We start from the raw sequence: 17,853 nt of genomic DNA on the forward strand, positions 1-17,853 counted from the left end.
TTCTTGCAGAAAAACCTCTTGCCAGCATTCTTAGAATCCTCTAAAGCACTCACCCCAAAGTTTCTGGTTTTCCTAAGAAATTAAAAATGACTATTATAGTAACATTAAGAAGATTTAAGGAGAAAAGAACAAAGAGAACTCTTAAAAATTCTCCAGTACTTACAAGTACTTTCAAAGGAAATCTGAGCCGCGATTCTTCAGAAGACTGCTCTCCCGCTCGCTCGTGAACACAATCTGAAGTCTAAAATAGATATCCTATCACGCTGGCCGGAGAAGTCACATTTCAGCTTACTAACTTCTACTTGAGTAAACAGTTTTACAACTCATAGAACAAACCCTGGCTAAAATTAACTGCACCCCAGCGGCAGGAACTAGCTGATTCGCATCGTGTGTGCCTGGATTTATTCACTAGGACAACGCTGGTGTCCTCTTAATGGGAAATTTGGCCAAGGGGCGTGCTCTGGTGAACAATACACAGCATCATGATTATGCTAATTACTGAATTCAGTCCAATGATACTAACTTCTTTTAAGTTGTTTTTGCAAGTACTGACAAAGAAAGAGTAAGCTCTCTTTCTCTACAGGCACTCACTTGATTTTTAAAGCACATTCAAATCAGACAAAACTTTGGCAACAAGGTGGCAGTGCTGTATGCACTTCACAAGGAAAAGCCTGGTAAGAGGACATTCTGTCAGATTACTCAGTGTGGCCAGAGTGGTACTATGTGAAGTTAAATAGGCAACAAGCACACATACCACTGAGTCTCTCGATAAGTCGCCTTGAAAGAAAGCCTTTTCCCTTCCTACATAATGAACGTGTTTCATTTGCTTGCTTTTTAGCTTTGTCTTCTGCACCTCACAAGGAATTGCTATGAGGACACAGGTTCACTAATAAATTACAACTGAGAACAAACATCTCAAATATTTGCAAAAGACATTGTCCTTGGCAAGAAGCATTTTGAAGTGTATTTAACTGCCTGGCTGGCTGTACTAGTTAATAGTCCTCCGTAAGTGACAGATCTTCTCTATCTATAAAGCATATTGAAGCTCAGGTTAACAGCTAAAGAACACAAGTATATAGCTAATATTCAAAAGAAAGTTAGAAGTAACATGGAACTTTCTTTAAAAAATATAAACTCCCTTACTAAGTATAACTTATACCAAAGACACAGAACAGAACTGCTTAATATCTATTCAAGATGGTTCAGGCTAGTTTATTTTAGACATTTAAGTTCTGATGACACATTTGGCTCTTACTGAACACTTTTATGAAAAATATCAAACCACGTTACAAATATCAATCAACTTTCCGAACAGCTGTGGGAGATGTCATTTTCCCATTTTTAAAAAACAGATGGTAAACAGTGAAATTCAATCAATGATTGTCCAAGGCTTCTTTCTGAATCAACATTGGATTATCACAACCCCCTCCTAGCCTCTCTCTGACACGTCTTCCTTATTCCATTTAGCTATAATCCGGTAGATCTTTTCAGAGCTGGTTGTTTTCCTCATTTTAAAATGTCATGTCAGTTTAGACTTCAAGAGATTTCTTCAACTCAACTCTCAAATTCCAGGTCTGAGCTTCAGGGGCTCACTTAACTCACAACTGCAGGCAAGTGTCCTGTAACATGGACTTGACCATGTCCTTATAAAGCACTGTCCACCTGTGGCATGCATACCCCAAGTGGCAAACACGGTGCTTGTCATTGGCATGAGCTGGTAACCACCAGCACAATCCCCCTCCTGTCGGTACAAAACTGTAGCTGCTAGTCTGGGATTCCACCCCTTCTGACCCATCTCAGGCAGCTGTAGCCAGCACCCATTCCACCCTCATGAGACGGTGGCTGGTGACACCACCACCCCAACCCAAAGGCACTGGAAGTGGGCATTTCCCACTCTGTGCCAAAGGCGAAAAAAGATGGCTGACCTCCGATTAATATAATTACTCCTCAGTGATCCACAGCAAACTTACTTTGGAATTCTAAAAGCCAAAAGAGGATGTTGGGAGGCTATTTTAAACACAATTACCCTTATCCTATTACATCATCGTTCAGTAGAAAACATTATTTTCTACTGAACTATGAAAGAAAAAGCAAATACACCAAGTTTATTTCTGCATCGAATTTTTCATCAGAGAACAATATGACGGTTCCTATATCGATTATACTGAAGCCAGTTCCTTATGATCATGCTGAGTATGACTCTGCTGTTTCTTTCAACAGTGGCCACACCTGTTCCAAAATGCAAGAACTAATACATTCCAAAGAAAATAGTGTATCCTCCAATTTACATTAGTCACCCTGCTGCTTCCTCTTAGTTAGTGAAAATAATTTAAGAGTCAACTGTACTTTTGTTCCAGGCATACTTATACCAGTAGAGAAAAATCTCTGTGCATCATTAAAAGCAAGATAAATTCTTCCCATTCCTTCTCGTGAACTTTTGGTAGTGGGGAGGAGGGACAGGCAGCACTATGCCAGTGGAGGGTGGTGATCTAAGGGACATTTAGTCCAATAGATCCATGGAATTAAAACAAAAACAAAAGAAAAACAACTATTTTTATGAACTTGCATGAATGAATTAACCTAGATATAGATTCTCTAGAGCAGCTACATATGATTTTAAATTTTCTAACAGTCGCATTAAAAAAGTAAAAATAAAAAGGTGAAACTAATTTTAATAATACATTTTATTTAACTCTATATCCAAGACACTACCATGTCAACATGTAATGAGTATAAAATATGCTAATGAGCCCTGGCTGGTGTGGCTCAATGGATGGAGTATTGCTTCCCCGCCCCCCGCCCGCCCCCCTCAGAAGGGTCGAAAGTTCTGTCCCCAGCTCCATTAGGGGCTTGTGCAAAGGCAACCGATTGATGTGTCTCTCTCACATCGATGTTTCTCTCCGGGCCCCCCGCCCCTCCACCCGCTTCCATTCTCTCAAAAATCAATGGAAAAATATCCTTGGGTGAGGATTATCAACAAAACAAATAAAAAATGACTATTGAGATAGTAGGGAAAATGGAAAGCTAAAGAACTGAGACAGACAGAAAGAGAAAGGAAAATGGTTTTTAGAAAGGAGGAAGAACTAAATGGAGGACAAACAGACCAAAGGAAGAAGAGAAGAAGAAAAGAATTTCTTCCTAGGCATAGAATTCCCCTATAAGGATGTAACAAATATGGGAATATTCCCATTCCAGGACTAGGTGCTGGGGATACAGACAGGAAAGACTAGGGCTCTGTGTTCAAGGAGCTCACTGCCAGTGCCCACCCAGGCAAATACAACGTTCTGGTAAGTAGGAACAGTTACTGGTAACAAGCTACAGGAGCACATGTGAGGATGGGGGCGGGGAGCACAGTTTATTTTTTAAATAAAGGTTATTTTCTAATAAAATTTTAAATAGATGTTCCAGGATATCTCGGGATTCTGAATTTTATTTTGGAACTTTAGAAAAGTCATGAAGAGATTGGTTATTCCAAAATATTTAAAAGTGACATCTGGAACTAGCAGTAAAGTTACATTCTGAGCTATTCATCAGTTTCAGATTAAACCTGGTTATCTGGTCCAACTATGAAGGTGGTAGGGTAGGGAAAGAGTAGAAAGGGGGAAACAGTTCATGTTTTACCATGGTTTCGTTTTTCAGAGAAGACATAAAATACTCAAAGGCTTCATGTTGCATTAAAAAAAAACAAGAAAAAAAAAAACCCAATCCATTAGGAAAGAAACTCTTTGATTGTAGCTGTGAGGTCAGAAAGACTTGAGTTCAAAATGTAGTCCGCCAGCCTCTAGCTATATAACCTCAGGCCACTTAGCCAGCCTCTGTGAGTCTGCTTTCTCACCTGTAAAACGGTGTTAATGCTGACATCAAGGGGAGAGTTAGAACTCTCAGAGAGCCCATGAAAAGGGCACAGAGCCCAGGCACATAAGAGCTTTCCATGAACAGCCATAGCCATATGATCACACACCTTCTACATGAATATAGTCCTTGCTGAAGATCAATTTGGGATATTTATTGAGTGAGGATTAAAGCTGCCCTATTTTTATAGCTCAAAGCTTAAAAAAAAAAAAGTAGAAAGGGGGGTCAAATGATTAAGTATTTCAGAGAAACCAAGGGTCTATAAACTCTCTCTTTGAAAACTCTGTAGCTTTGACAGCCTGATCAACTTTTCTCTATTCTATCACCTCTTGTTGCTAGTCTAAGGCTGAGACAGAATGTAGGGACACTGACTAAATAGCATATATGTACAAATTCCACCCCTTGATAGATTGTGCAGTGATAACCCCTATTTGTTCCCACTTCCCTACATTCATACCCTTGGGTAGTCCCTCCCCACACTGACTCTGGGTTGGCCAGCAAGACAACAGCAAACAGAACCCAGAGACTTGAAAAGTGCAGGCCCACTGGGGCTCGCTCTCTTGCTGCACTTCGGAACCCTGAGACCACCGCATGAAGCAACCCTACTAACCTACTGAGGATGAGACGACCACATGGAGCAAAGATGCGCCAGCCAGCAAGACGACTGCCTCACATGAGTGAGGCCACCCCAGACCATGTGGCCCCAGCCAAGCGGCCAGCTAGCCACAGAGATCGGCCAGGCTAGCTCAAACCAGAAGAACCACTTGGGTGACCTATAAAGTAGTGAGACATAATGTTTGTTTTTCTAAGTATTAGGTGGTCCGTTATGCAGCAAATTTTCAAAAAGTCTAAAATACTCCATTCCTTTGCTTCCAAATGAAACCTTTTAAGACTTACCTATCTTACTCTTAAAATTTACAATTTTATAAAAAATTTCAATCTTGATTACTATATTTACTTTTGTCATATCAACTATTATGTTAAACTAAAATGAAGTAGTGATATGCTGATTACAAAATTGCTGAAACAGTAAGTGTTCTATTTATTTCATCCCATCATTTGAAACAAATATTATGTGTCCTTCAATACTACAACTATATATACCCTAAAGCAATGACTTCTCCATGCTAGCCTTAAGAGTGATTACACTGGCATACTTCATAGCTAGTTAGCCTGTCAATTCTTCAGAAATGGATTAAGAGTACCAATTTATATGCATATGAACAGGGAAATCTAAGATTTGTTCAAAAGGTAGACAGATATCCAAGTGTGAGGTAGAACACAGCACTTGGTACCAATTTACCAAGATATTGAAATCAATATTTTATTCTCTAATTTTTAGTAGTTTTGCTGTAAATGAATATGGTTTACTCCCAACCAGATAAATTGAAAAGTAGTCACTTTTAGGGTAAGCCGTTCAAAATCAATCCCAAACTAAAAGAGATGAAATATTCCTAAGGGATTCTAACTTCCCTTGGCTACAAGAACCCAGTTGGTGGCTAGTTTCTTCAGGGTTGTATAACCTATTCTCTTGATGTACATGGTTGTATCTCTTAAGCACCAACAATTCATTTTAAAAAGTGCTTCAATGAGTGATCATTTTAAAGTAGCAGCAATAAACAAACAAACAAAAAACCAGGATTAACAACTCAGCTCTAAGAACTATAATAGCCCAGTAAATGTGATAATCCACGAGGCCATTCTCAGAAACAGCAGAGACCAGTCTCGTTACAGAGGCCCTGGTTCACAAAAAGAGAGGACAAACAGTACCGGGGTGTCTGTGGTTGACTGTAGACAGTGAAATAGGAGACAACTATCCATTTCAGACCTACTGCTCCCATTGGAAGAGTTGTTTTCCTCAATGTTGACATTATATTCCTGTTTCTGTTCTTTAAAATGACAAAAAATTATTCTTTTTAAGTTTTGAAATGGAGATCCTTTCTTGTAAGCCATATTTAAAGGAGGAGCTCTTGATAGATCTGATTTCTTTAAGGCTTACAAAACTCTTTTTAAATAAGATGAATGGAAGCATAAAAGGTTAGCATATTAATAAATTCCAACTATGATTCTGATTTTGATTAAGAAAAATATTGTCCTTATTATTCAAGCTTAAAAGATTTAAGATTATAAAATATTAAGCAGCCAGTTAAACAAAGGATATTCTATTTGTTCATACAAAGCAAACCACAACAAGGTACACCCAAACCACGACATCAGACTAGTTAGTACTCACTGTGTTTTGTGTAAGTATTAAACAAGCTATCTCTTCTCCTACATGTAGGGGTGGGTCAGTGTCCAGGAAAAATAATTAATATAACCCAAAACATCCCCCAAAGCATGAGACCAGTTACTAAATTAATCTCTTTCAAATCATCTTTAACTTAATTCTGGACACTGAAGAAACAGAAAGAATAAGTCACATTTGAGTTACGATTCTTTAGAATGTGTTGGACAATTCTGAGACAGACGGAGAAAAAAAAAAGTATTAAAAATAGCCAAGAGAAGGACTAGGCAGTAGCTAAAACACAAAGGCCAGGGGTGAGATCAAAATTAGAAACATATAATGTCTGGTGAACTGTCCATATAAGGGTATCTTTAAATCAGTAACTAAGTAAGGATAATCCACTGGGCAAAATAAACAGCTGCCATCATCAGAAAGGCTGGCTCTCCATTTCTCATTCAGAAATCCCTCTGAGCCCCAGGGGACAAACACGACTTTATGCTACATGTTCAATAATGCTCAGCAACGTTTGGAGGTATTTTCAAAACTGGTCTCAACTTTCCTGGCCCCAGACGGGAAACTTCATGTACTGTGATCTTTTCTTTTTATAAAAGTAGGAAAAAGCAATAGAGGATAAAACTTCTGCTGAGCATTCCTCTAGTATGCCATATTTACATACATTCCCCTACCCCATGGATTTCTGATTTGCCCGAGTAGGCGGCTGTTTGTTCATTCTCATTTACTTACCATTAGTCTCTCTGGGAGCTTCTTAACCTGGTGCCAAGGACTAGAAAAATGAAATAAATAAGGATCCTACCTTCTAAGAGTTCAGAGTAGTGTGGAAGACAGATACACAAATAATTATAGTACAATGTAGGGCCTATAATGGGAGTTTGTACTAAAGAGCTGCAATTCTCTTTGGGGCTTGGGAAAGGTTTTTCTATGGAAACTAGAGGCCCGATGCACGAAATTCGTGCATGGGTAGGGTCCCTAGACCTGGCCGATCTGTGGGGCAACTGGAGGGGTGATGGGGGGGTCCCTCTGGCAACCTCCTTGGTTGGCCAGGCACTGCCCACTCGCTGGCCCCACCACCAGTCACCTCCCTCTGCAGGGTGACCGGCAGGGCAATCGGGGAGGCGAGGGGGAGGGCGCCGGCTTACTCGCAGGCTGGCCCCGCCTCCCTGCCACTGGTCGCCTCCTTCTGTGGGGCGACTGGCAGGACAATTGAGGGGTCTCCGTGGCACCCGCCTTGGCTGGTCTGGGACCTGTGGGCTGGGGACAGCTCCTGCTTTAAGCGTCTGCCCTCTGGTGGTCAGTGCACATCATAGCTACTGGTCGTTCCACCGGTCGTTCCGCTGTTTGGTTAATTTGCATATTAGGCTTTTATTATATAGGATGACCAGGCAAAGAAAGGGTAAAAGGCATTTTAGGCAGATCAGTACAGGCAAGAGCTCAGAGGCAGGAAACAACACAGCATGTTCTAAAATTAGCAAAATAAAAGTACGTGTCTAGAGTGTAAGTAATGGGATATGAATGGGAGAAGAGGTAGGAGATTAGGCTGAAAAAGTAGACTGGTGCTAGGCTGTTGAGGTCCTTACGTGCCATGCTAACACATTAGTTCATTATCCCATATCCCTGAAGCTCTCATCTCTGGCTACACAATAAAATCTCTTGGGAAGCTTTATAAAATATTGATGCCTGATATTAGTTAGTATCAATTAGTTCGTCTAGGACAGGGCATCAGTAAGCTTCCCATGTAATTCTAGTATGTGGTCAGGAGTGAGAACCACCACTGTAGGCAACAGGAAGTCAACACATCTGTATAAGTAGGGTGATGATGTAACACGTTAAAAAAAAGTTAAGTGGGCAATAATATATAGAGCAGATTAGAGGCACAGAGACTAGGGGGAAATGTCCATTTATTGGCTACTGAGTATAAGCATGAGGTAAAAGTCTGCCAGTAGTTATGAACATTTTATGGGTCACTGACCTGTATGAAAGTCAAGGATAAAGGCTAAAAGCCCTTCCCTTGGGAAAAATGCACATGTCAAAAATGTACATATATTTTCTGGGAATTATGAACCTCTATGAGTAATGGATTCAAGTTAAGAAACCCTGACCTAAAGGCAATGATGAGAAAGGAGGAGAGACTTTTGAGGTAGAATCCATAGCGTTGACGACTTTCAGGTGAGAGGAAAACAATTAAGGATGACACTACCATTCATTTCTAGCTTCAGAGTTATCAGTAACAGGTATTGAGCACTTAAGTGTCAGGAATCATAGTGTGAGCACTTAACAAGCATTTATCTCACTGAATTTCCCCAATTCTGTAGGCCAGGTTGCCATCAGACCTATTTCACAATTGAAGAAACTGAGACTTGGATACATTAAGTAGCTTGTCCAAGGTTACATGTGATAAGTGGTGGAGGAAGAATTTAATCCCAGAGAGTATGACTCCAGAATTTGCAATATTAGTATCTTTTCATACTACCTCTGGCAGGTAGTCGCCATTAATTAAAAAGAGGAGACAGGAGAATTAAGCAGGAGTCGGGTTAGGAGGAGATGAGTTTGGGAATAAGGATAGAAAAAAAAATAGTTTTAGATATGATGTGTTCAAGACAGTACAAGACATAAAAAATGACAATATATGTTAAGTCAGAAAAAAACAGATGGGAGCACAAAAGGTGAGAGCAGAAAATACGGTAGGTTTTCTGAGTCCTCTCCATGTGCCCGGCACTGTGCCAAGTGCTTTCTCACAGTGCTGTAAGCTCTAGCATCATCTTTCCTTTGCAAGTGAGGACACTTACATGCCATTGGTATAAGCTCTATCATCTCTCCCGTTACAAGTAAGGACACAGATATGGGAGATCAGAGTCACGTGGGCAGTAAGTGGGGGAGCCTATCTTCTTTACCCCTAACCTAGACTCTCTGGCACCACAACAAGGAGTAGAAACCATGGTGTCATAAGTGGCAGCAGCTCCCAACCTGTTCTAAAACACAGAATTTTTTTTCTTTTAAAGATATATATATATATACACACACACACATATATATATATACCCACACATATATATATATGTATATATATATAAAATGTTATGTTATTTCAATTATTTAAGAAGAAATAAGGGCTATTTCTGTCTCAACCAACTTAAAACAAATATCAGAGATACATTTTCCCAGGAAATATGCAAACTTGAGTGCAAACCTAGGTAAATGACAAAGCATGAGACAAATTCCACACAGTGTTTTATCAGAGTCAGAATTCAGAACAATCAGTCTAGGGGAGATAGTGTCTTGTGTTTCCTGAGGCCACAACGAAGCCAGGAAGTGGTGAAATTTCCTTCTTTATAGTCTTTTTGTAGCTTGAAAAGAATGTGGTTTCGAAAAGTAACAAATAAAACTTGAACCACACTCCACAAGTCCAGACTAGTTACTTCAGGTTTAACAGTGGAATAACTTATGCACTGTAGTTTCAAATAAAAGCCTGTTATACTTCAACGCTTAAGTATTTTTGAAATAACTAAAAATCATACAGCCTGAGTCAAAAGCATTCCTCCTATAAAGTACTTTTAAAAAGCCTACAATATTATCCTAGAATTTTCTCCTGTTTTAGAATTAACACACGTGAGAGAATATAAAATTCCAATTAAGAGTTTTGAAGTCCTGTTGTTGCACAATCTTTCACTTAGAGCAAGAATCCCTTCTATAGCCCCTATCCCAGTCACCTGCCACTATGCTTAAAGGGCTCCACTGATGGGAGTTCATTACTTTCTAGGGCAGCCCACTTTACTACTGGAGTATTCTCTCCAGAGTTTAGAGGAAGTCAAAATTCTTTGCCTTGTAATTTTCATTCATTCATTCATTCATTTACTGAGCACTCCTTTGCCCCACAATATACAAATTATACATACTACCCCTGGTCTTCCTATTCCCTCATCTAGGGGTTGCTTCTATGGTTCTTTTATACCCTCTCCTTCAGATCCAACAACCAAACGCCTTCAGCAGTGGTTCCTCAAGTGACATAACTTCTCAATCCAAAAGTAATTTTGTTAAAATTACTTTTATGAATATAGAAAAATGTGTGGAAGAATTCATATCAGGCTGTGAACATGGGTGGAGGATTCTCTTTTTATTCATCCGTGCATACTTTCACTTTTTACAAGTAAATATGGCTCTTACTAAGTAAAATATTAAAAAAATTTTAAATAAGGCTGACAATAGGACCTACCAATAAAGACTCAGATCTCTTACCCAAACTCTCCATATGGTTTTCTAAATAATTTCCCAAAAAGTTTCCCACCCATAGTATGTACTGGATAAAACCTAACTTCCTTTTTAACTTTCTCAATCCATCACTATGCATGTCTCCCTCCCTTGCCAATGTCTCACCTAAAATGTGGGTTCACAGACATAAATACAATTTATCAAGTGTGGTCTAACGAACTCAGATTTTTAACAGCCACATTATAGAGACGCTCATATAAGCCTGTGGTCAAATAAACTCCTGGCTCTTTTTCATCTCAGGTGAATCGGAGATTGTCCTCCACCCCCAAGCATTCCTCAACTCCTGCAAAAGGTTTATCCTTGGTATATTTCATCTTGCTAATTTTAGAATAGTATTACAACCTATTCAGATTCTGCATCTAGAGTCTGCTATCTATGGTTTTAATTGTTTTTTCTAGGTTTGTCATCTTGAAATTAAGTAAACTTATGGAAACCCATATCTTTACAGAAAGAAGACATTATTATTAAAAATCTGCTATCAATGGGAACTCAAAGTGCTTTATAGATTCTCTGGACTAAGTACACACACACACACACACACACACACACACACACACACACAATTTTCAACCTTCTTAAGGGTAAGAACCCTCTGAAAATCTGATGAAAGCAATAAAATGTTCATTTGTATAAAATTTTACAATGAATATCAGATGAATCATGGGCCCCCATGAAGCCCATCCATTAGCTTTCTACTAAGGTGCCTTACCTTAGGGATTCTAGTACCTATGAAAAACTGATCACTAGGATTCATTAATAACCATTTAAAAAATAATTGATTTTTCTATCTAATGTCCAACTTAATACCCAAAAGAAGTCAATTAACTTGAAACTGACTGACATTAACTCACTCATTCTGACGATCTAGAGAAGGTATCCAGAAACTAAGAAATCTGACCAAAATCAAAGCAAAAATTTTAAGACTACTTTAGAAACAAAGCAGAGGTACCTACAGTTATATATACAAAGATGTGCACTGCACCACTGTTTATAGTGGGGGGTGGGGAACAAGAGGAAACATCCTGAATGTTCATAAATTATGGTATATGGAAGACTTTATTCATTTTTTTTAAACAAGAGTTAGACCTATTATCTATTTTCATGGAGAAATATCCATGATCTATTTAGTAGGAAAAGCAAGCTTCAGAATAATGCAGAGTATGATCCTATTTAAAAAAGAAAGAAAAAATTCACAGACCTTATGTTGTTAAAATTACTTTTATGAATATAGAAAAATGTGTGGAAGAATTCATATCAGGCTGTGAACATGGGTGGAGGATTCTCTTTTTATTCATCCGTGCATACTTTCACTTTTTACAAGTAAATATGGCTCTTACTAAGTAAAACATTAAAAAATTTTTAAATAAGGCTGACAATAGGACCTACCAGTAAAGACTCAGATCTCTTACCCAAACTCTCCATATAGGTTTTCTAAATAATTTCCCAAAAAGTTTCCCACCCATAGTATGTACTGGATGAAACCTAACTTCCTTTTTAACTTTCAATGATTCTGAGGTTCTCACTGTTTTGGGTGCTTGATTCTACTTCACTCACTCTTCTGTTAGACATATTAAGGTTGTGTCAAATAGTTAAATGTGCCAACAATTCACAAGTGTGGTTTCCCCTCCCCCTTAGGAAAATATACATGTCAGCAGAGTCATAAATAAAAGGTATGTGGAACCCACATTAGTCCAATGCATAGAACACAAATGTATGCAGCCCAAATACTATCACATTCTAAAATGAAGAAATATTAGCACCGAAGCCATTCCTGTTGGTTCAGTGGCTCCCAACCTTGGCTGAACATTGGAATTACCTGGAAGCATTGTTAAAAATACCACTGCCTGGGTGCCACTTCCAGAGGGTCTAATTTAACTGGCCTGGGCAAGTAAAACTGGAGAAATCTGAATAAGCTTGTGGATCGTACCTATATGGATTTTTTGGTTTGATCTTATACTAGAGTTACCTTTGGGGAAGACTTGGTGAAGGATACAAGGAACCTCTCTATATTTTTTGCAATTTCCTGTGAATCTGTAATCATTTCAAAACCAAATGTTGTTTTTTTTAAATTTGAGGAAAACATGAAGGTGGTCTTTTATTTAAGACACATAAATCATTCTTTTTTAAAAACTGAATTTATTGGGGTGACATTGGTTCACAAAACCATACAGGTTTCAAGTGTATAACTTAACAAAACATAATCGTCACCCAAAGCAGTCTCTTTCTGTCCCCATTTATCCCCCCTTTGCCCACCTTCACCTAACCCTACCACCTTTTCCCTCTGATTATCAACACACTTTTGTCTGTGTGTATGTGTGTTTATATATACTAGAGGCCCAGTGCACTACATTTGTGCATTAGGGGGCAGGAGGGGGTCCCTCAGCCCGGCCTGCACCCCCTCACAGTCTGGGACATCCCCCTCACAGTCCGGGGCTCTCACAGTCTGGGACCCCTCGCTCCTTACCGCCCGCCTGTAGCAGAGGCAGAAGAGGCTCCCACCACCACTGCTGCGCTCTCCAGCCATGAGCCAGCTGAGCGGCTCTCCCTCTGTGGGAGCCCACTGACCACCAGGGGGCAGCTCCTGCGTTGAGCGTCTGCCCCCTGGTGGTCAGTGCGCATCAGAGGCCCGGTGCATGACACTTGTGCGGGGGTGGGGGAGGGGGAGGGGGTGCGGTCCCCCAGCCCAGCCTGCACCCTTTTGCAGTCCCCGAGCACTTGGGGCTTAGGGCTGCCAGGAGAGGCTCCTGTCACTGCCGCTGCGCTCACCAGCCATCAGCCCAGCTTCTAGCTGAGCGGCGCTCCCCCTGTGGGAACGCATTGACCACTGGGGGCAGCTCCTGCATTGAGCGTCTGCCCCCTGGTGGTCAGTGAGTGTCACAGCGACTGGTCATTCCATCGTTCGTTCGATTTGCATATTACCCTTTTATTATGTAGGACTAGAGGCCCAATGCATGAAATTTGTGCATGGGGGGTGTGTGTCCCTAAGCCCAGCCTGCACCCTCTCCAATCTGGGACCCCTTGAGGAATGTCCGACTACCCGTTTAGGCCCAATCCCATCAGGATTGGGCCTAAACGGGTAGTCGGACATCCCTCTCACAATCCAGGACTAATGGCTCCCAACCGCTCACTTGCCTGCCTGCCTGCCTGATTGCCCCTAACCGCTTCTGCCTGCCAGCCTGATCACCCCCTAACCACTCCCCTGCCAGCCTGATAGACGCCTAACTGCTCCGCTGCCGGCCCGATTGCCCCTAACTGCCCTCCCTTGCCAGCCTGGTCACCCCCAACTTCCCTCCCTTGCAGGCCTGTTCGCCCCCAACTGCCCTCCCCTGCAGGCCTGGTCCCCCCCAATTTTCCTCCCCTGCAGGCCTGGTCCCCCCAACTGCCCTCCCCTACAGGCCATCTTGTAGTGGCCATCTTGTGTCCACATGGGGATGGCCATCTTTCACCACATGGGGGCAGCCATCTTGTGTGTTGGAGTAATGACCAATTTGCATATTACTCCTTTATTAGATAGGATGGTTTTTTAAATCCCTTTACCCCCAATACCTCTCCCCTCATTTTTCTTAATCTAAGTGAAAGTGCAAACAAGTAAAGGGGAACAATATAATAGATGGCTGGAAGGAAAAAAGATGACTGGAATAATATTATGGAACATTTATGTGCCAGGCAACATAGCTTATCTCATTTAACTCAACAAACAAATGAGGTGGCTGCTAATTAATAGCCTCACTTTTCAGATGAGGAAACTGAAAGATAAGAAATTCAATTAAGGTCACACAATTGGCAAGTAGCAATGAAATCAAAGTTAAGATTAAGACTATTTCAAAGCAAAGAGGATTTTAAGAAAAAAGTATCATTAGTGTATCAGCCAAGTGTTTAAAATTTTAAAGTAGCTTAAAATAGGTAAAATGAGTGAAATGCTACAGAAGTAAATCACAACACACTATACTGAATACTATATTTTCCAAGAACTTAAATCCATAATACACAATAGCCTAGGATAATTGAATGCACTTGACAAGATATCTATTTGAAACTGGAATTATTTTTATTCATCTTTCAACTTTTGCTTAGAAATTAGAAGAAACATAGCATTGATTTCCCCTCTTTAAAAGGTGTTCGATGAATAAAAATAAGTAGATTAAAGTGAGCCAATATTAAAAAATAATATGAATAGGGCACTAAAAATGGAAGGAAAATAAAGCTGATTGCCTATAACAAAGTCTATTCACGAATGAAAAAAGAAAGTCTACAACACTGTTCAAATGCAAGGCAGAAAAGTATAAACTGGGTTAGAATAAAACATGAATTTGCATATAATAAACAATAGGGCTAACAAGATGAATATTTATTTGTAATAAAATAGTTTTAAATGAAATAGTTAAGATTGGTTTGCCTGACTTAGAAAAAGGCATATTTAACAGCAAACAAACAGGCAATTCTAGGATAAACTCAATGCAAGTAAATAGGTATTTAAAATGAAATTTGTTATTTTGGTTGTAAAGCCTCTGAGATATGGGATTATTTTTCTAGAGAGAAATAGAATCTCAATTTTAATTATGTAGTGAAACCTCAGGAAAATATTTAAAACATTGGGAGTATTCATCACCCTTGGAGTTATATACAATCAAGTAACCCACTTAATGTGACATTTTGCATGGTGGAAAGATATACATTAGAATCTCTCTATAGTCTCTGGAGAATTATACCAAAAAAGTACATTTTCAGTAATGCCAAATTAAATTTCTTGGTGAATACAAACTTTGGAAATTTTTAGAACTATCCTTGAATGGAAATATTTCTAAGGTTTGATAATGACAATTGTGATTGTGCTTTGAAAAAAAGATTTTTAAAAATATATATTAAAATATTTACAGATGAAATGATTTAATATCTGAGTATGCTTTAAATTAACATGGTGTGGGGGAGTGGGTGGGAGTTTTAAACAAGATTGACCACAAATTGATATAGCTGGGTAATCAGGACATAGAGATTAATTATACTATTTTGTTTTCTTTGGCATATGTTTAAAATTTTCCAACAAAAAAGTTTTGTATTTCCTTACACAGGATATAAAACATACCCATGTAACAAGAAATTGAGATTTATGCAGAAATCCAGACTCTTGAATGCTTCTGCTACTGCTTATTCCCATCTCATCTAACAATACCAGTTTCCTTTTTCTAAATGCAGGATGGTACATGATTTCTAAGGTTGCTTCCAGCTTTTACTCACTGAGAATGTGAAAAATTGTTTTGTTTTACCGGGTTGAGTTGAAATTCAGCCTGTTCACTGTTTATTGTCACTGAAAAAAAAAGGAGGCAACTACAGTGATAAACATACCACTGTTTCCCATTGATAAGTGAAAATGCTCACTCCTCAGGAATATACTTAAGAATCTTTAAGAAAACGTCACATATTACAAAACATAAAGTGAGCAGTCCCTTTAATAAAGCATTTTTTCTGAGTAAACTATCAATATTGCATAAATATATTTTTGAAGACTACTCATCACATACTGTTTATAACATTAAAAAATGTGCTAACCAGATTACCCTCTTAATAAGGGATTAGTTAAATATATTATGGCATACTCTTATAATGGAATGCTATGCAGCTATGTAGAAAATGAAGATATTAATCCACAATGATAGGGGTATGGCAAAGGGACACAGGAGCCAAATCAAGTATTAGCTCCTAATGGCTAACAGCAACAGATACAGCAATAAAGTTGCATTTGGATTATAATCCAAAGTGTAAATATCCATTAGCCTATAATGATATAATTAAATGAGGGAGGATAGCTAAACCTCCCCAGCAGAATTCCAAATAATACATGCAGATACTCTGCCTCTGCCCTCAAGGAGGTGGAATGTAACCCCCCAGTTCTTAGGTGTGAGTTGACTTCCTTCCCAAGAGCACAAGATAGAAAAGAAGAAAGAGTAACTTGACAGTAGAGAAACCTGACAAAGGCTACCTCAGCAGGATATCAAGGTCAACATCAACAGTAAAAAGTCATGCACCCTTAAAGTCTTAATGTCTTAGTGGTAGAATCACTAGTGATTTTCACTGTCCCTCTTTATATTTTCCTGTATTATCTGGTTTTGTTTTTTCACTAAGCACTGATTACTTGTAATGATTACTTGTAATATTGAGCCCCATTACTTCTATAATACGTAACAAAGTAATTTTATCTTGGGGGGAAAATTAGGTGTATAGCATAGAATAACAATATGCATTTATAAAATCACTAGATTTTACTTTTTCAGGGGGAAATATTTTAAAAGGCAGTATAGAAAAGTGATTTCATCACACCTGGAGTAAAATCCTGGTTTCACCATTTACTATTGGTATGACCTTGAGCAGTTCAATAATCCCCTTCAATGTCCTCATCTTATAGTGGGGAATAAGTAATGTTCCAACAAATCCACTGATCTGCAGAACTGCCCTAACATTTACTTACTTATTTATCAATATAAACACATACTACTTACTATATATGAATATATATCATATGAAATATATTTCATAACATCAAATTTTATTAGAAAATTAAACATGTAGTAGCAGAGAGTTCAGTGTATGTCAAGAGCCCGACCCTACTGAGGCTTCATAATGGTAACTGTTACTGAGATCAATAATAATTTAAAAGTCCAAGAAAAATAAAACATTATCAGAAAAAAATTAGTTTCTCAAAGAATATAACAAAAAGCAGTGAAAGACAAAGCTCATTCTACATCATCTGCAGCAATTTTCTATCCATGAATGTAAAGGCAATACAAATTAACTCCAGCCATAAAATATAAACTAAACTTACTTAAATCTCTTGATTGTAACTAATGGACTTTAATAAAGAGGTTTTACACAAGACATATATTTTGAACTTTATAAAAATTCTGGCTGGACCTGGCCAGGGTGGCTGAGTGGTTGAGTGTCGACCTATGAACCAGGAGGTCACGGTTCAATTCCCAGTCAGGGCACATGCCTAGGGTGTGGGGTTGGGGGCTCAATCCCCAGGAGGGAGCATGCAGGAGGCAGCCAACCAATATTTCTCTCATCATTGATGTTTCTATCTCTCCCTTCCTCTCTGAAATCAATAAAAATATTTTTAAAAATTACTTGAAATTCTGGGCTGGGAGTCTATCTCAATACTAATGTTTTAAAATTACCCCAAATACAACCCTTATAATACATAAAATCACAATATAATAGACAAGTCTAATCACACTATGAATCAGTGAACTTTTATAACAAAGCCAAACAACCCAGATCAGAAGAATCTATTTGATTCAAGTGAAAAGTTTACTCAACCTAATTTATCATATAGTCTAGGACCGTGGTCAGCAAACTGCGGCTCGCGAGCCACATGCGGCTCTTTGGCCCTTGAGTGTGGCTCTTCCACAAAATACCACGGCCTGGGCGAGTCTATTTTGAAGAAGTAGCGTTAGAAGAAGTTTAAGTTTAAAAAATTTGGCTCGCAAAAGAAATTTCAA

The 17,853-nt window shown here is 39.0% G+C and overlaps 1 protein-coding gene across 16 annotated transcripts in view; it reads right to left on the reverse strand.

The window, feature by feature from the left end:
- The window catches only part of SLC20A2 (solute carrier family 20 member 2), a 96,815-nt gene that overhangs the window by 67,555 nt on the left and 11,407 nt on the right, over positions 1 to 17,853 (reverse strand). For 3 of the 16 annotated variants that reach the window (XM_079778581.1, XM_079778578.1, XM_079778580.1), the window contains exon 1: positions 164 to 1,172. The exons of the other annotated variants lie outside the window; for them this stretch is intronic. The gene's annotated coding sequence lies outside the window, so the exon portion shown is untranslated. Of the gene's footprint in view, positions 1 to 163; positions 1,173 to 17,853 lie in introns of those variants that run through there. 16 annotated transcript variants of the gene reach the window in all.

This window comes from Cnephaeus nilssonii (genome assembly GCF_951640355.1).
Source record: "Cnephaeus nilssonii genome assembly, chromosome: 8".
Classification (NCBI taxonomy): Eukaryota; Metazoa; Chordata; class Mammalia; order Chiroptera; family Vespertilionidae; genus Cnephaeus; species Cnephaeus nilssonii.